General features: G+C 36.6%; 1 protein-coding gene and 1 pseudogene across 2 annotated transcripts in view; both read left to right on the top strand.

The window, feature by feature from the left end:
* TNRC6B (trinucleotide repeat containing adaptor 6B) overlaps nt 1-20,382 on the top strand; it is a 225,856-nt gene that overhangs the window by 25,029 nt on the left and 180,445 nt on the right. The window lies entirely within an intron of this gene.
* LOC116277522 (U2 spliceosomal RNA) lies at nt 10,493-10,656 on the top strand (annotated as a pseudogene).

A 20,382-nucleotide genomic window follows, 5' to 3' on the forward strand; every position in this document is an offset into this window, starting at 1 on the left:
ATGTTTTTCTAATGTCTGAGAATTACAGAATCATGGTCCTTCAGAGTTGGAAGAAACACTCATGATACCAAGTTCACACCCTTGCTGATGTTAGAATCCCTTCAGCAACATCCTTGTTAGTCATGCTCCTTTCCTTTAAATACCTTACTGCCTGTGAGCAGCCATGAGTTTTGGTCTTGTCTTCTGGAATAACCTAGAATGAGCCTGTTCTCCACTTGAAGTTGTTCCTATGCCCTTCCTTTCAATATTAACCAGATTTTTTTCCAGTGGTTTCTCATAGAACCAGTCTTCTCTTCCTCAAGGCCTAATCACTTGTCTTTATTTCATTTTATCCGTGGTCTTATAAATATGACATTCACACAATAGAAAGGAATAGACTGCTGATACGCACAGCAGTAAGGCTAATCACAAACACATGCTGAGTTGAAAGAAGCAAATAAAGTCCATACAGTTTGTTTCCATTTATATAAAACTCTAAAAAGACAAATCTCTAGTGACAGGAGGGAAATCAGTGGCTCTTTGTGCTGGATATGGGGTGAGGGGGATTGACTGGGGTGAAGCACAGGGAAGTTTGGGGGATGATGGAAGTGTTGTGTATCTTGATGGTGGTGGTGGTTCCATGGGTGTATAAACTTGTCAGATTTTGTCAAACTGTACCCTTAAGTGGGTACATTTTCATTGTGGACTTATCTCAATTAAGTTGATTAAAAATACAGAGTTCTCAGAAATGAGCATGGTGCCCTAGCTGTCGTTTCACCAGTACAAAATATAACAGAACTCTCACTTATCTCCATCTGGATACCTAGCATCCCTATTAATAATCTACCTGTTTTAAGGAACTCCTCCATATTGGGGGTGTACATTAATGTCGTACTTTGCTAAAACCTTTCATATGTATTATTATCAACCCAGACATAACTCTTTCTACTTTTACAATTGATTCTTAAAATACATTCTCTGTGCTCCTAGAGCACTTTGTTCATATACAGCACTGTGATAATAGCAATTATCTTGTTTTGTTGTGGTTTTTCTATTTAGTGTCTACCTCTCTGATTAGACAGTGAGCACCCCTCTGCAGAGCCTTAGTCCCTTTTGTATCTCTGGATAACATTATAGTAATTGGATGTAATAGGCACTCGGTAAATGTTGTTTGGTTGAGTATAAATGAATGAAGGAAAAAGTCATTCTTCAGAACCCATCTCAGATATCTCCTCCAACAACTATTTTCTTATTTTTGACTCCTCAGAGCTAGGTTAGATGTATCTCCTGGCTACATCACTAATACCCTGTGCTTATCCATCACAATATAAATTGCAGTGTTTTTTGCATTCAAGGATATTCACTGCACTATTATTTATGGTAGTAAAAAATGGGAAATGGCTTACCTATCCAACAACAGGGAAATGGTTAGATTATGATTCACTGTCAGTAGAATCTATGCTGTTATTAAAATGATATTTTTAAAGGATTTTTAAAGACATGGGAAAATGTTTCAGACACAATGAAAAGACGATTCAAAAGGCCATATAGATTCGTGGTTTTAAGAAAAGTAAAATTATATGTATACATATAAAAAAAGAAAAGTAGATTATAGATATTAGGAGTATTTATCTCTTTGTAGGGAAATTATCAGATATTTTATTATTTCTTTTTCTTACTCTTTTTTTGACTTTTCAGAAAACATGTTAATATAAACAGGAAAAAATTTATTAAAAATGTAATTTAAAGAATATGGAGATGTGACAACTACGTTTAATGAGGAGCGTTTTTCTGGAACAGAAAAAGGATGTTAGTGCAAAAACTAGGCAAATCAGATTAAAGTCTGTAGTAATGTATTGTAGTAATGTATTATAGTGAAATTAATCTCTTAGTTTCTTTGTACCATGGTTATACAGTGTTAACATCAGGGAATGCTGGGTGAAGATGATATGAGAACTCTTTACACTGTCTTTGCAACTCTTCTGTAAGTCTAAAATTATGTCAGAATACAAAGTAAAAAAATACAATTGAGTACAATAGGATTATGCATTCCTTGAGGATACAGAATGGGTCTTGTTTATCATGGCATTCCTTGGGCTATATCACATATAAGTAGATGCTTATTAAATATTTACTATAAGGTGAAATTGTTTATTTTCTCGGTTTCTACTATGCCAGTTATTTTGACTCAAGCTTCAACTTCTTAAGGTGATGTTGCATTTCTGACTGTTGACTAAATTTTTGTCGAGTATTTATGATATAGTATATAATGTACTAAGCCCCACAAAGTGCTCAAAGACAGTTTTCTGGCACTTGTGAGGAATGAGATCAGATGTATACAGATATTTATAACAAAGGGTGACTGTGATAAGTACTGCGTGGGGGATTACCAAACAAAATATCATGGAGGTGGAGAGAACATAGGGAGCTTATCCATTTGGAGGATTAATGAATGCTTACTGAGGAAATGCTTATTTGAGAAAGTGAAAATTTGAATTTATGGTGGTAAAAATCTACCAACACATTTCAAGAGAAGAGGTGAATACTTTTATCTTTAAAATGTAGTCTATGTTTGAGATGTTTGGAAAGAGGAGGCCCTGTCATTGACTTGAGTCATACTGAGAGAGCCAGCCCTTCCCTTTCTGTTTGCTCCTGAAGGCCAAGGGTAAGGAGAGGAAAGGAGTGGAAAGGAGAGGTGGCAGAAGCCAGAGGGAGTGGAGCAACCCAGGGCTCCGTTGTATCTTTGATGTGTATTGAGAAGCATGAAGAGTTGTGGACAATAGATTTTTGTATATGAATCTGTTGTGTAGTGGTTAGTATAACAAAGATTGGTGGGATTTTTTTTACAGTGTTCTTATATTTATAGATGTGCAAAACACTTACTGTATATGGTGTATTCATTCCTCATTCCACAAATATTTACTGGATGGTTTACACAGGCAGATGATCTTGTTCAGCTCCCTCTGCAACAGGCTCCCTGTGGGAGAGGAGTCTAGGATTATCATCATTGTCAGTCTCCAGGGGATCGGGTTGCATTTCAGAGGAGTCAGATAATTAAGTGCAGGGCTTGGCACCACACAGCTACTATGTGGTAATTTCTAGAACCCATGCCTTCCTCCTCCAAATTAAGTGCCCTTCTCAGTCTGCCCACTAGTTACTCAGACACTTTGTTGAACATATACATTTTTTGAGAGCTAAGTGAAATACTACACAGTTTCAATTCCTGATCTTACAAAATCCAGTCAAGAGGTTAGACCAAGGAAATAAATTCCTTTCCAACAGGAAGCTAAGCCACTCCAGTTATACCACTTAAACACTAGAGAGTTTCTACTTCCAGTCTGTTAAAGTAACGGTCTGCTGACCTTTTACCCTGCATACCTTTTCTTAAAATAACCATGAGAAATTTTCACTTTTGAAAATACAGTGATTCAGTATTTGGAATTTGCCAGGCTACAAGAAGTCTTCATTGCTTTTATTTTGTATGATGGGAATTGAGCAGAGATAATTAGAAAAAGGAATGTTTTCATTACAGAAGTAATAAATATTTATTGTAGACAAATTAAGAAAATACACAATGCCTGTGATCACTATAATCCCCCAACACAGAGATAACCATTGTTAACATTTTGGTGATGATCTTCTCTCTCTCTCTCTCTCTCTCTCTCTCTCTTTCTCTATGTGTGTATATATATATATAAATACTGTGAAATATTTTTCGCAAAAAGTAATACAATATGTATTGTATTGAAATTATTCTTTATTTTTTTCCTTCCAGTTTTATTGAGATGTAACTGACATAATTGACATACACTGTATACTTTTTTGGGGGTGGGAGAGGTAATTAGGGTTTTTTTTTAAGGGAAGTACTGGAGATTAAACCCAGGACCTCATGATTGAACCCGGGAACTTGTGCTTGCTAGGCACGCCCTCTGCCACTGAGCTATACCCTCCCCACCATATTGTGTTGAGTTCTGCTTTATTCACTCAATATACATTGTGAACATCTTTCCATGTCAATAAATAGACTTTATTTTTAATGGCTGCATTGTATTCTATTATATGGATATATAATAATTTCTTATACTGATTCTAGCTTATTTCCAATTTATTATAATTATTGACAACATTGTAATGTGTTTGTACATCTTTCTTTGCACATATCCATAATTAGCTAAATTTCTATAAGAAGACTTGCTGGGTCACAGGATATATGTGTGTTTTTAATGCTTTAAAAATACACTTTGTCATGCTAAAGGTAAAGTTTAGATATATAGTTGACCTTTGAACTGCACAGTCCACTTATACACGGATATTTTTCAGTAATAAGCACTGTAGTACTATATAGTCCGCAGAAGGTCAACTATAAATGATACGTGGGTTAACCCTGCATAGTTCAATGGTCAACTGTAGTTAAGTGGAAACTTCTTTCATAAAGTGTCTGTACTTCTTAACTACTTGAAGACTTTCATTTCAGTGCTTTCATTAAAGCACTTTTCTAGTCTCTTAATAAAATTATTTATGATTAATCACTGATTAATTGCTATTGAAAATCTGTGTATTTTTATTTAATGAAAACTTTTATCAAAGAAAGTTCTCTCTTTTAAGCCACTCCCACAGCCTAGGAGGTCTGGTGCTTCTAGGGAGTTTCTGCAAAGCTCCCAGTTGGTTCGGACTGCTTTGGACCTGTGCTTCTGGTCTTTTCCAACAGAGTGAACTTGATAGCCTTCATGTTGGTAAGGAAGCCAGAGTAGTCGACCACCAGAACAAAATTCTTTTGAAGTCTCCTGTTTTAACTGAGAAATACCTATAGAATTTATATTCTATTCCATAAAATAGTATTTAAGAAAAATTTTTTAATGATTTTATTTATATTTAATCCCAAATCTAAATGAATTTTATTTTCCTATATTATATGAAGGAGGGGGTTTAACTTGATTTTTTTTTCCAAATGGATAACCAGTTGTTCCCATGGCATTTGTTAAATGATTTATCCTTTCTTCACTGATCTGAAATGCCATCTTTGTTATACCCCAAATTTCAATGTACATATACATAGATTTGTTTCTTGGTTCTATTTGGGTGTATATTCCAGTGTATGTACCACGCTGTTTTAATAACTGTGGCTTTGAAGCTCTTTTGTTAGGCAATTACCTAATCTTACAGTAATAAAAAATGACATTGAAGATTGCATCTGTACACCAGCTGCCAGCCTCATCCCTTGCCACTCACCCATGATACTCCCTCCATATCAGGCTGTATCCAGCCCTCACACTTCCCAAAGTGATCCTTGCTTGATCAGATGGCCATGCCTTTGTGTAAGTCATTCCCTTTACCTGCCGTCTTCTCCTAATGTGGTGAATTTGTCCTTCAAGATCCAGCATAGGTGGGTTCATCTCTTGTTATACATATCACTCAGCTTAAAAAAACGAAAGAAAGACAAAAAAGCCCAGAAGAATCCTTTGAAGTGTCCTGGGTGTACGCTGCTCCCTTAAGTCCCTGCATGCTTTTTTGCACATACTATTTCCTCGGATGGTGTTACCTAGCAATTTCCTGTTTGAACTTTCAGGCTCTGCTCAGAGGTTACCTCTGGAGGTACCTTTTTGCCTTTTCTCATCAGATTTTCATCTTGCCTGAGCATGCTTCTGTTGTAACATTTTTCATAGTGTTGTTTAAGATAGCACATATCTCAAAGTACAGGGCTGTTTAGTAGCTTGGCTTTAGAATTAAATAGCCTAAGTTCTAAACCTGACTTTACCAAAACTTTCCAGCTTTATAACCTGCTGTCAATTATTTGACCTTTATAAGCCTCCGTTTCCCTAGGTGTAATTTGGAGATAATAATAGTTCCTCTTTATAGGATTGTTGTTGGACTAGATGAGATAATACCTCTGAAATGCTTACCCCTGTATCCAGAACATAGGTGGCTCTAAATAAATACCACTTATTATTGTATCTGTCTCCACTAGGCTTTGTATAAAACTTTCTCGTATTTATCTCTGAAACCCAGTACTTAGCGCAGAACCTGGCAGGGAGTAGACTGATGAATAAATTACCAGCTTTCCTCAGAACTCTCTCCTCCTTGTTTCACTTTTCTCAGTGGTGCTGTCATGCAAGGCCCTGGGTGAAAAAGAGAAATATTGTCTGTATCCATTAGAGCTTACAGTATAATAGAGGCAGTAGTTAAAAAAAACAAACAAAAATACTGGAATCTGTGAGTTCATTATACTGTTTGCTCTACCTTTGTTTATGTTTATAAAATTTCGAAATAAGTTTTTAGGTAAATATGTGAATACTTAGTTATTAAATGGTATGTGTGATGAAGAAAATGATTAAAAATGCATCAGAAGCTTTCAGGGAGGACCATCATAGATAAAGTGGTCTGGGGAGTTCACATTTAAGCTGAGACTGGAGTTTGAAAAGGAGCCAGTGAGAGGAGAGAATGTTCCTGTCCAGGGGTAGCATGTATCATGCCGCAGGAGAGCAGTGTTAGCATAGTCAGAAATTGAAAGGTCAGTGTGACTGTATTAGAGCAGGGAAGAATGGAGAGAGGTGATGTTAGCCAGCAGATAAGCAGAGTTTTTTTTTTATATCACTTAGGATCTTGAAGACCAAGAAAAGTTTCAGATTTTATTCCTGTTATAGTGTGATGCTGTGGAAGACTTATGAGCATGGAATAAGCTAATTTACTGGGTTTTTTTTAAAAAGATGTATATCAGAAAGATCAGAGGGAGACAAGGATGGCAGCAGAGAGCCAAGTTAGGAAGCTGTTGCAGTAGGCCAGAGATGATAATAGCAAAAGAGATGGAGAAAAAGGAACACATTTGAGAAATATTTTGGAAACGGACTCAGTGGGACTTGATGGTGGATTAGAAGTGGGAGAGGAGGGAGAGATAGGACTAAAGGTTATGGCTTGAGAGCTGTATATTATATTATTTACTGAAATCTTCTAAAACAGGAATGTTTTGGGAGGAAAGCCAAGAGTTAAAATTTGATTATATTAAGTTTGAGAAGCTTTGAGGAGTCCAAGTGGAAATGTCAAGTAAGTTATTGAATATGGGAGAACTAGAGTTCCAAGAAAAGTTCCAGACTACAGATACGAATTTGAAAGTTTTCAATATAAGGGTAATAGTTAAAGCCCTGGGAATGTATCATGTTATTTAAGGAGAGAATAAAGAAAAGGGGGCTTGGTATTACATTCTGAATGACTTAATATTTAGAGAATAGGTCCGAGGAGGATGAAGATGAGCAGTAAAAGGGGTCAAACACATGGAAGGAAAACCAGTAAAGTCAGATGCCTAGAACAGTGTCTGGCCAGGGCTAGGGTTTAGTAATCACTGGTTGAATGAAATCAAGAGATTATTTCAAGAAGGAGGGAAAGGTTAACAGAACTTAGTGCTGCTGAGAGACCCAGTAGGATGAGGGCATAAACTGTTCTTTGGACTGGCAGGATGGATTTCGCTGGTGATGGAGGTAGAAGTCATTGGAGTGGATTGAACAGAGCATGAATGGGAGATAAGAAAGTACAGGTAGTGTTTATTTATTTATGTAACCACTTTAACAACGTCTGGCTGTAAAGAGAGTAGAGAAATGGAGTAGTTCCTGAAGGGGAATATGAGATCGAGGAAAAATTTCTGTTTCTTAAGAGGGAACATGCTAGAGCTTAAATGTGTACGGATGGGAATGATCCAGGAAGGAGTAGGTGATGGTTGATGGAGGGAAAAGGGGCTAATCGTAAGATTGTTTAACACCGAGCCAGATGGACTAAAATACTAGATAGTGATGTATTCTCCAAATAATTAAAACTGGATGCTGGGACAGAAGGGGGATAGACAGATTCTTCAGACGGAGTGTCCAGGGAAGGCCTCTCTGAGGTGACATTTATGGTCAGATCTGAATGATCAGGTGGTAAGTGGAGAGAATAATCCTGGCAGAGGAAACAGCTCATACAAAGGCCCTAAACCGGGTACGAACCTCTCACCTTTGAGGAACAGAAAAGGAGGCCAGTAAAGCTGGAGCTTATTGAACCAAGAAAGGGTGAAATGGAATGAAGTGAGCTTGGAGTGCAGTAGGAAGTGAAGGATTTTTAAAGTCACAGTCAGGAGCTTTTGTGCCATGACTTGGTAGCCAGCTTCCAAGAAGGGCCTGACGTATTCGTGCCTTTGTGTGATCCCCTCTGACACTGACTCTCCCACTAGGGCTGACACGTGTAACCCGTGCAATAGTGGAGTTCCGACGGTGTGTTATTTCTGGTGCCAGTTCCTAAGAGGTGTTGCAGCTTCTGTTTTGCTCTCTTAGACTGCTCATCTGAGGAAAGGCAGCCTGCCATATCATGAGGACATTTAAATAGCCTTCAGAAAGGTTTCCTTGGACAGGAACTGAGGCCTCCAGCTAACAGCCAGCATGTGAGGGAGCCCTTGCGGAAAAGAGATCCTCCAGCCCAGGACAGACCGTCAGATGACTACAGCCTCTCACACGTATCTCATTCGTAAATATTCTGCTGTACATCTCTAAAAGCTAAGGACTTGTTAAAGAACAAACTTAAGCATAGTGTAATAATCATCTCTAAAAATTAATTCCTTAATATCACACCAAAAAATCAGTATTCAAATTTCCCCTAATTTTGAAAATTTGATTTGTTTGCTTCAGGATCCAAACAAGGGCAATGTACCATTTGGTTAATGTGTTTCCTAATTCTTTTTTTTTTATTTGTAGGGTTCCCTCTCTTTTCCCCCTCAGTTTATCTAAAGAATAAACTTGGTCATCTGTCCTATAGTTTCTCACCTTTTAGACTTTGCTAATGGCATCCCCATGGTGTGTTTAACATGTTCCTGTGTCTTGTATTTCATGTAAACAGTAGTCATGTCTAGAAGTTTAATCTAGTTCAGATTCTTTTCATTTGGCAAGAATACTTTATAGGAGGTGGTGTTTACTTCTATTAAGAGGCATGTAATAGGCAGTAGTCTCATCTTACTATGATGTTAAGTTTTGGAGATCAGTGCCTCGCTATGTTAATTTATGTTGCAAAATGGTGATATTCTAATTGTCTTTTGTCTTCATTAATTAGCTGGAGAAACTTTCCCATATCAACTCTGTGGTTAATCTGAGATACACTTCATTCAAGAAAGGCAGGTTAAATGTTTGATTCTTTCCCTTTACTTGCCAGTTTTCAAAATAGTAAGTTTGTTCCCTAGCATCATCCAAAGGAGACCAATGAGTACTTTTCTAAAAATACTATTATGAACTCATGGATTTTTACCACGTTTGATATATGTGAACCCATTGCAGTGATTATTTTTATCAATGCTTTAGATTGTCCTATTCTTAACTTGTGAAAGGAGCGTCTTCAAGTTGACTTCTGAAGACTGTTTAGTGCATCCTTGCTTTTTGGTATGACAAGATGTCTAGCTCTTATCTTGTGTATTTTCTGTCCTGGTTCTCATCTTTGAGGAGCTCAGGTTCTTTTCAGTGGTAAAGGCTGTATGTGAATTTTGGGTGCTTGATCATGTATAGCATGCTTTTTAATAGATGCTAATCAGAATGTATGTATTTTCTTTTCGGCGAAGGAAGTTAATTAAGTTTATTTGTTTATTTATTTTTAGAGGAGGTACTGGGGATTGAACCCAGGACCTTGTGCATGCTAAGCATGTGCTCTACTGCTTGAGCTATACCCTCCCCACTACCAGAATGTATACAGATTTCAAAAAAGGTCATCTTTCACTTTGAGTTCAAATGGACAGAAATCGTCTTTTTCTTAATCTAAGAAATATGGAATGTTTTTGTTTGTTTGCAGGGAAACAGGAAAATGAAAACTTTAGATAGAAAAAAATAAATGAAATTTTAACTTATTTTTTAAATTGTGTATCCTCTGTCTGCCATACTTTACTCATTATGTCCAGTGAAGAGAAATGCTAATAAGCTTTTCATATTTCTGGCTACATAAAACAAGGTAGTGTTTAAAGATTATAGCATTTGGTTTATATGTTTCTGAAGTCTCTTTTTATCTCCAGATTTCCCCTCCCTGTAGGTTTCTCTCCCACAGACACATGTCTTCTTGGCATTTTTAGAAGGGTATAGTATTTTATTTTGACATTTTTTGCTTTAACATAATACTCTTGGCTTATGCTACATCACTAGTGAAAAAAACCTTAGTTTTTGTGACAGGCATAAGGAAGCCTTGCTTCTGGATACTTTGATCACTAAAACTTACTTTATTATATATAGAGAGGGAAATATATTCTACAATTTGAATGATTATAATATTAAATTACAAATCAAGTTAGAGGAGAATGAAATATTGCACCCCTTATGAGAAGACTCTGGAATACAATTTTTCCCCTATATTTAACAATTTGATCCTTCCTTCTTTCCGAGTATTCCCAGAATCTAGTTCATCAACTTTATATATGATGTATTAAGCTTTTCACTCACTCATTCATTCATTCAACAAATACTTACTGAGCACCTACTCTACATTAGGCAGTATACTAGGAACTGGGGATAAAGAAATAAGCAAAATCACTTCTTGGCCTTTTGGCCAACATCAAGTGTAGTATCTTTTCTTACCAGAAATAAGCAAAGCATTCGCTGACCATCACATAACTGTTTATCTGGTGAGAGAAAGCCAATCCAATGGTCACATTACTATCTGTGTAACATCAAACCCTGATAAATACCTTTTAGGAAAACAGAGAGCTGTAACAGTGATTAACTAGGGAATCTGACTTACTCTGGGAGATTAGGGAAGGCCTCTCTGAGAAAGCAACATTTAAGCAAAGATTGGAAGGAAAGGTAGGAGTTTGCCAGATGATCATTTGGAGTAAGAGCCTTCAGGTAAAGGGACTAATGAGTGACGGTATTGAGGGAAGAAGGAGCTTGCACCTTTGGAGGAACTGAGGAAAGCTGGTTTGCTGGAGATAGGAAGGCAGGGTGGTGGGAGAGAAGCTGGAGATGTAGGCAGGGCTGGGTCTTGCAGAGCACTGTTGGCCTCAGTCTCCCTTAAACATCCAGAAGTCCAGCCAATTAACTGTTGGTGACCCAGACTCTGAGGACCAGGCTTCTGCATAACACTTCCTGAGACTCGCTGGTCCTTCTCCTGGGAGAATGCTGGGAACTTCTGAGTTCAGCTTCTCACCCCCCAACTTCTTGAGGGTCCTTTCTTAATAAGGGAATAGTTAAAAAATTTTTTCTGCCTTCTTTGTACCTAAGAGCAAAAAAGATTTTTATTATAAACAGAATTATTTGGGGCTGATCTTAAGAAACCTTCACTCCAAAGATGTACTCATATACAATTGTACCTTTAAAAGATTTTCACATCTCATCTGATCCTCACAGCAAATGTATAAAGTAGGTATTTATTATTTCTTCATAATATAGAAAAGGGTACTGAAGCTCTGAAAAATCAGATAGTTCCCCAAGGTCAAGTAGTGAAATAATAACGGGACAGTTATGTCTTCTAACTATAAAACCAGTGGTCTTTGTAATTTGTTCTTCCATTCCCATTGAATGTGAGAGTTTCTAATGTATTTTTACGTGAATATTTGCATTTTATATTTTTAAATCAAAGAATAAATCATAAAGCTTAAAAATGATTAGCTATGAGAGGAAGAAAGGAAAATAGGGTAGAGGGGACAGGAATAGGAACTGGACTGCTTTGAGTATTGCTTTCTTTTGTAGATTTGACTTTATACAATTATTTAAATGATTATAAGGCAAAGTTAATTTTCTTTTAAAAAGCCATCCTTAAAAATTGAAAATAACAAGAAACAAATAACCTAAAATTTAAAACTCAGTAATTTGAACTTTACATCCTTGGTATAACACCCTGAGGACATAAAAAGAACTGCAAAAAACAAAAGCAACAACAAAACCCTTCAACTGTACCCCCATATTATTGATGATAGTATCTGTATTATTACTCTGAGGTCGTTGTTGTGTGTGTGTTGTCAGACAAGCAAATGAGTACTTATGTGATATTTTATCATCTCCAGTGTTGTTGAGACTCCGATTCTAGGAGATACAGATATAAAATAAAAGAAGTTAATTAAAACCCTTTTAACTTGATTTTTTTAAATAGGTTTAAAAATTTTTTTCCTTCCAGTTTTATTGAGATACAATTGACATATAGCACTGTGTATTTTTTTGGGAGGGAGGGGGAGGTAATTAGTTGGTATTCATTTATTTATTTATTTTAATGGAGGGACTGGGGATTGAACCCAGGGTCTCATGCTTGCTAGACATGTGCTCTACCACTGAGCTACACCCTCCCGCACTTAGGCTTATTTTTTTTAGAATAGTTTTAAGTTCACAGTAACGTTGAATGGAAAGTACAGAGTTCCTTCCCCACTGCCCACAGCTGCCCCTGCTATCGGCATCCTGCGCCAGAGTGGTACAGTTGTTACAGCTGATGAGCCAACGTTGACACATTGTTGTCACCAAAGTGCAGAGTTTACATTAGGGTTCACTCTTGGTGTTGGACATTCTGTGGGTTTTGACAAATGCTTAATAACATGTATCCACCATTACAGTATCATACAGAATAGTTTCACCACTCTGAAACTCCTCTGCAGTCTCGCTATTTGTCCCTCCCTCCAACCGAGAGCCACTGGCAACCTCTGATCTTATTACTACCTCCATAGTTTTGTCTTTTCCAGAATGTTGTATAGTTGGAATCGTACAGTATGTAGCCCCTTTAGATTGGCTTCTCTCACTTAGTAATATGCATTTAAGTTTCCTCCATGGCTTTCATGGCTCATTTCTTTTTCGCACTGAATAATCCATTTTCTGAATGTACCAGTTTATTTATCCATCCACTTACTGAAGGACATCTTGCTTGCTTCCAAGTGTTGGCAATTATGTAGAGCTGCTATAAACATCAGCGTGCAGGTTTTTGTGTGGATGTAGGTTTTTAGTTCCTTTGGATAAATATCAAGGAGTGTGATTGCTGGATCGTAAAACTATGTTTAGTTTTGTAAGAAACCACAAGCCGTCTTCCTAAGTGGCTGTACTGTATTGCATTCCACCAGCTGTGGATGAGCATTCCTATTGCTCCACATCCTTGTCAGCTTTTGGTGTTACCGCTTTAATTTTTGGCCGTTCCAATAGATGTGTAGTGGTATCTCATTGTTTAATTCACGACTCCCTAATGACATGTAATGTTGAGCATCTTTTCATATGCTTGTTTGCCATCTGTGTGTCTTCTCTGATGATGTGTCTTGTTCAGGTCTTTTGCCCATTTTTTAATTGGGTTGTTCATTTTCTTATTGTTGCATTTTAAGAGTTCTTTGTATATTTTGGATGATAGTCCTTCATCAGATATGTCTTTTGCAAATACATTCTCCCATTCTGTGGCTTGTCTACTCATTCTCTTGATTAACTTGATTTTGAATTGGAAGTTTTCATATGAACTTGTGGTGAATTTTATCTTAAAAAAAAAAGCCGAAACAAAAAAACTACCTGCTAACTTATTCCATTGAAAAGACCTAGAAACAATGATTAACCCAGTAGCAGTATGTAACCCTAGTGCCCAAATTATGGTCTCGAAATACCAATTCTCACAAAAGGAAGCACAATTCCTTGGATAGCTGATCCAGGCCTGCAGCAGGAATTATACAAGATAAACCTAAATGTAGAATTTTTTGTTATACCATATTGCAAGTAAGTCATCAAAGACTATGACAAGGTCATATCAAAAGGGCCCAAGAGCATTCATGAAGAGACTCCCTTTGACCAGTGATGAGACAGTTTGAATACCAATAAAAACATTAACTGAAAAACTTAAGAGTTCATAATGTTACTGTATAAAAGCTTGTTGGTTACCATTTATTGGTGCTACATTAAGCATGTATTTTCCTTTTCCTGTACAAATTGATCTGATTTCTAGATCTAAGTACCAATTTATAAGAATTAGAGAGGACAGAGCAACATGTTAAATATCACCATGAGGGTCCAGTAAAAAAATCCAGACTATGGGAAACCCTACAGGACAAATAACCTGGTTTCTTTGACAAATAAGTTGCAAAGGGAAAAAAGCACATTAAAGCAAACAAACTAACAAAACCTTGAATGACATTTATAAAACAGTTGGAAATTTGAGTACTGGTTACTTGCTAGTATTGGAATTATTAATATTTTAAGTATAATAGTGGTATTGTGATTTTTAAGTCTTTGTTTATTAGAGATAAATACCAATGTGTTTATCCATAAAATAGATTTGCTTTAAGACTAATGCAGAGGCAGGGAGACAGATATGGGTTGGATACAAATGAAACAGTGTTTGGGGAAGGTTATACCTTAAGGGGTAGAGCACATGCTTAGCATGCAGGAGGTCCCCAGTACCTCCATTAAAAAAATTAAATAAATAAACCTAATTCCCTTTCCCCCCAAAAAAACCCCCAAAAAAACAAAACAAAAAAAGAAACAGTGTTGGCCAGGAGCTGATGATCTCATGAAGGTTCATCATATTTTTCTGCCTACTTCTGTGTTTAAATTTTTCCATAGTAATTAAAGAAAAATCTCCCCTAAGAATTCGTAACCGTGAACTGGCCCATGGATGATCTTGAATTCATACTATCTGTGTAGCATGAAAAACTCAGGCTAATTTACTTTAAATTATTCTCTGGTTACTAGTGCCTCCAGGAACCTGACAGAGCAACACAAATATTCTCAGAAGAAAAAATACTCAGGACTCAAAACAGCTCCACAAATAAAATTCCACAGAAAAGAAGCCTGTAATGAAAAATCACAAAACACCTAGGAAACAAGCCACAGTGTGTGAGTCAGCAGGAACAACAAAAATCATCTGATTTGAAGACTGTTTAATATTGTAATGATTGGAAACTGAACATAAAGCCAAAATATTTAATATCGTTAAAGAAATAAAAGCACAGATTAAGTGTAACTAGGCAACTGAGACCATTATAAATAACCAGGTTGAAAGACTGCGTTTGGTTGAACGTCCCCATGGAGGCTGGGTTTTTCAATTGCTGTGCATCATTGTAGAGCTATCTAAATGGCTGTTTTAAGAAATGTTGATAACCATATATATATGAAAAAATAACCACATCAAAAATGAAGAACATGATTATTGAATTTAGTAGTTAATTGATGAGTTAAATAGCAGATTAGACACATGAAGAGAGAATTAATGAACTAGAAGATAGAGCTAAAGAAATTGCCCACGGGAAACCCAGAGAGACAGAGAGAAAACATAAAAGAAAGATTAAGGCATGTGAAAGATAGAATGAAGTCTAACGTGACGTCTAATCAGAGTTCTAGAAAGAGATAATAGAAAAATTGGGGGAAAGGCAGTATTTGAATTGATGATGACTGAGATATTCCTAAATTGATGAAAGACTTGAATCCTCTGAATTAGGAATTTCAAGCAGGATAAAGAAAGAGAAATATCCCCTAGATACACTGGCAAATAGAAGATCTTAATAGTGGCCAGGAAGAGAAAGCAGTCTATTCTGACTGCAGCCTGATAGCTGACTTCTCATTAGCCACAGAGGAAGCCATGAGACAGAATGCTGTTGTCAGAGTGCTGAGAGAAAAATAATTATTTTTTAAGACTGATGACAAAATCAAAACATTTTCAAATAAATACCATTTTATAATGAATAGAGGAAAATAGAAGAGTGTTTTTCAGCTTTCAGTTAAACAGTAATTCAGAGCTTAAGCTTTGCAGTCGGTTTGAGTTCTATTTCCATCGACTGTGTTATTTAACCTCTCTGCTTTAGTTTCCTTCTCTATGAAATGGCATGACAGTAATACACTCTGTGGGGTGTTTTAATAAGTAAATGAGTTATTACATGTAAAGCATTGTGACTGGCCCGTAATACGCATTCAGTAAATGCTAGGGGTTACATTACTATATTTTGTTTAATTTAAGATGCCATCAGTTTTAAGACTTGCCATTATTTTATGCTCCACTAAGAAAGAAGGAATGCTGCCAATTAATTGTAAGATATAAGATGGTATTAACTGTAAAACCTGTCTGGATTTCAGAGATGTTAACATGTAAAGAAAAAAAATATGCATCTCAGAATTGCTGTAAGGAATATAGCTTTCCACACTCCACTCCCACAATGACTAGCTAGTTACTCCAAAATCATTTATTGAATGATTCATCCTTTCTTCACTGGTTTGAAGGGTCTTTTTTTTAAATCACAATTTCCCTTATATGGTGCATTTCTTTTATCCGTGACTGCTTAGAGCTCCAGCCATGGAATCAACAAGATTAATATATTGCATGAGGACTAGTGAGAAGGGAGATTGAACTTAAGCAGGGTAGAGGGTTGTGATATCAGAAGTGAATAACACTTGGAAGAGCATGTTTGGAGAAGAGTTATTTTTGGATAGGTTGGGTTGGTGATTGGAGGGACATTGTGGTAGAAATTCTTAGCAGGTTCCCAAATTTTCTCCTCATTCCTCATTTTCTCACCCATTTCTTCCTCTCTGCTTCTTTCCAAACCACTAATTCTAAAACTTTAGCCGACATCAGAATCACCTGTAGGACTCCTTAAAAATACAGATCGCTGGCCCTGCCCTCAGAGTTTCTGATTCAGTAGGTCTGGATAAAGCCTGAGAATTTACATTTCTGTCAAGTTCCCTGGTGATGCTGCTGGTCTGGGACCACACTTTGAGAATCACTGCTTGAAACCAAGTCCTCTTTATTTCCATCTAGACTATTCTAACGGCCTCTAGTTTGACTTATTTTCTCAGCTTTCCTGTCCTTTAAGGACTCCTGACCAAATTAGGATTATAGTGGTGAGTAGAAATGGAGAGAGGAAAAAACCTGAAAGACATTTCAGAAGATTGATGGTCTTTGGAGTAGATGTGAGAGACAAAGGAACAGGAAGCAACAGAGGCACTTTCTCAATATTGCCACCAGATCTACTCTTTTGAAAACACTTCTTTCATCTTGTTATTTCCCTATTCAAGAATCTCCAGTGTGATAAATCTAAAATGAGATTTATTTGAATAAAATACAACTGACAGTTGACACCCAATCAGTGTAGTTTCTCCTATTTTGTCTAAATCAGCTCTCATTATGACAAATGACTTTGCAAGTAGATCTCTGCATTACCAAATACTTTCACGCCTGTGCCAGTGACCTACTTTAAGCAATATCTAGTTTAATAATTCCAGTTCAGCAAACTAATTTGGATAGCATTTTAGGACTTGTAGAATTTAGTCGGAAGTACATTTGTATAAGGAACTGTCAATTTCTGAGGGTTAGTTTGTACCCTATTTAGAAATTATGCTTATTGTATGTATATCATTATTCTTTTATCTCATTATTACTGTATTTTCTGTGTTTACCTTTTTCTTATGCTTGCTATTTGATCATTAAAAGAGGGGGGAATTATGTCAAATATTTATGTTTGCAATTATAAATGCAGATGAGGCCAGAGTGTGTGTTTGTACAGGTGGGATGAAATAAACAAATGACAGTGAAAGCCTGTTTATCAGGATCATTGTTTGTTGCTTTTGGATTGGAAAATAAATATAGAGGTGGTGCTTTGGGTTTTTGTTTGTTTGTTTTTGATTTGAATATAGTCAGTGTTTAATGTAAGATAACAGCAGATTGGCAGAGTTGGTACAAAGCTAAGTATGGAGCACATGACATATTTTAATTTATTTTATTTTTAAAAGCTGATTTTTCTTGTTATGCTTTATTATTATTTTATTTGCTCCCATGTGTGGGTAAGACTTTAAAGATACGGGAATTATAGCTAGCTGTAAATGAATGCCAAATATTTATGTTTTTTAAAAAACAACTTTATTGAGGTATAATTTACATATTATAAAATTCACCCATTATAGGTATACATTTTTAGTAAATCTATGCAGTTGTGTAATCATCATCACAACTCAATTTTAGAACATTTCCATCAGCCCAAAGAGACCCTTTATGGTCATTTGCTGCCAGTCCTTGTTCCCACTCCCATCCCTAGGCAACCATTAATTTACTTCATCTCTATAGATTTGACTTTTGTGAATGTTGCATTTAAGTAGAATCATAAAATATGTAGCGTTCATGGTGGCTTCTTTCACCAAGCATGTCTTTGAGGTTCACCCATGTTGTACAATATCAGTAGTTTGTTCCTTTTTATTGCTGAGTAGTTTTCCATTGAATGGATATACCACAGTTTGTTCATTCATCAGTTGATGGAACATTCACATACAGAAATATTTGTTTTTGACAGTACAGAAATCGTTAATAACCAAAGGAGAAAATTAGACAGTTTCATTGCAAAATATTTTAACCCCAAAATGCAAATCTTATCTAAGACCATATCAAATTGCATTTTTACGTTACATTAATTCCATATTATCCCTTAAATCCCTTTCTGGGCTTGCAGTTCAACAATAATCCTGTTGCTCTGTTAAGGCCCTAAAACTTCATACTGTAGAGCTTCATACTTAAAAATTTTTTCATAGTCATTATCACTTGAGCCTCACAGTAGCCTCACGACAGGTAGGTAAGACAAGTATTATTACTTGTCTCTTATTTGTTGCTACCAGAGGGAGTCTACACCCATATTCTGGGGTAATTGCTATAGAAATCTCATCAAGACCGTGCTTTCAGTTTGTAGTGTCCGCACAGGATAGGGCAGCACGAAGGGGCTGTTCTCTTATGTGATCCACGTTTGTAGTCTCTGTAGTTTATTCATTCCACAGATGTCCTTTGAGCATCTACTACTCATCAGACATTGTGCTAGATGTCGAGGATTGAGACGTCAAAGATTTATTAGTTCCTACTCTCACGGAAGTAATTCTCCATAAGGACTGTGTACAAGAAACTAAACTATTATATTGAGCCATGGGAGCCCAGGGGAAGAGTGTCTTATGAGGAGGGTCTCCGGGGGATAGGGAGGAGGTTGTCAGAGTGTATTGATAATAGTAATAGCTAATACCTAGCTAATAATGATTCTAGCTAATAATGTTAGCTAGATAATAATACCAGCTAATATTTAGTGTTTATTCTCTCCTAGGCATGTTCCAAACACTTTGAGTATATTCACTCATTTAATGTTCAAACAACCCACAGAGGCAGGTAATATTTTTTATCCTTTTTTTGAGGAAGCTACAAAACTAAGGTTGGTAACTTGACCAAGGTCACATGCCCAGTAAATGGCAGATCTGAAATTTGAGCCAGGCAGTGTGGCTCTAAAATCTGTGTCTCCTGAGAATCTGGTTTCTCACAGGAGATGACACCCAGGCTGTGTCTCAAATGACAGTTTGTACTTAGTTTGGCACAATGATGATTGGGTTTTGTCTGCATGGTTTTCTACACAGAGAAACATCACCAGTAAAGGAAAAGAAAGCACAGGGTTGAGCACGAGTGTGGCAGACTCCTTGGAGAAAGATAAGTGGCAAGAAATGAGACTAGAAAGACAGGGCTGGATAATGAAGGGCAGGATGCTAGCTAAGGAATTTGGGTTCTGTAATCTAATTTTTAAGGTTATACCAAAGATGCCACTTTTTCCTTGTATTAATTTTTTGTTTTGTTTTGCTTTTGTTCTTTTTTATCGTGGAGTGTATCACACCACCAGAAAAGTGCATAAAATACAAATGTAAAACTTAATTATTTTAAAATAACCACCTCTGAGGTCAGTTAATAGGACACTGCAGGACCCAGCAGCCCCTTCTTAGTAACCTTTGCTAGTAATAGGCATCCTCACGCCCACCTACAGGTGATCACTCTTCTGAGTTCTGTCTTTCCTTTCTACTTCTACCACCCATGTACCTCTGAACATAATAGTTTTGGCTGATTTTGAACAGAGTCACATGCTATATATTCTTTTGCATGTGGTCATTATGTTTGTGAGATCCATCCATGCTGTTGTGTGTGACTGTTGTTCCTCCATTTTCATTGCTCTGTGGTATTCCATTTTATGAATATGCCAGAATATATTTACCCATTCTACTATTGAGAATATTTGGGTTGTTCCCAGTTGGGAGCTATTACAAATAGTGCTGCTCTGAATATTTTTGTATGTATTTCTTGGTGGCTGCACGCATGAATTCTTTGGGGTATGTGCCTGGGAGTGGAATTGCTGGATCATGAAGTATGTCTGTCTTTAACTTTAGAAGAATAGTGCCAAACTGTTTTCCAAAGTAGGTATAACAGTTTACATTTGCACAAGTAGTGCACGAGAGTTCCTGTTGTTCCATATCCTTGGCAGCACTTGTTATTATCAGGTTTAAACATTTGCAGCCATTCTCCTATATAATGATTTATCATTATGATTCTTTTTTTACTTTCCATTTTGGTTTTCTTTTGTATTTTCCTCACTTACTGTAGACACCTTTTCATATGTTTGTTACCCATTTAGATAATGTAGTTTGGTGATTTGCCTCCTCTAGCCTCTTGCCTATTTTCTTGTTGTTATCTTTTAGT

The sequence above is a fragment of the Vicugna pacos genome, chromosome 12 (genome assembly GCF_048564905.1).
Source record: "Vicugna pacos chromosome 12, VicPac4, whole genome shotgun sequence".
NCBI classification, from domain to species: Eukaryota; Metazoa; Chordata; class Mammalia; order Artiodactyla; family Camelidae; genus Vicugna; species Vicugna pacos.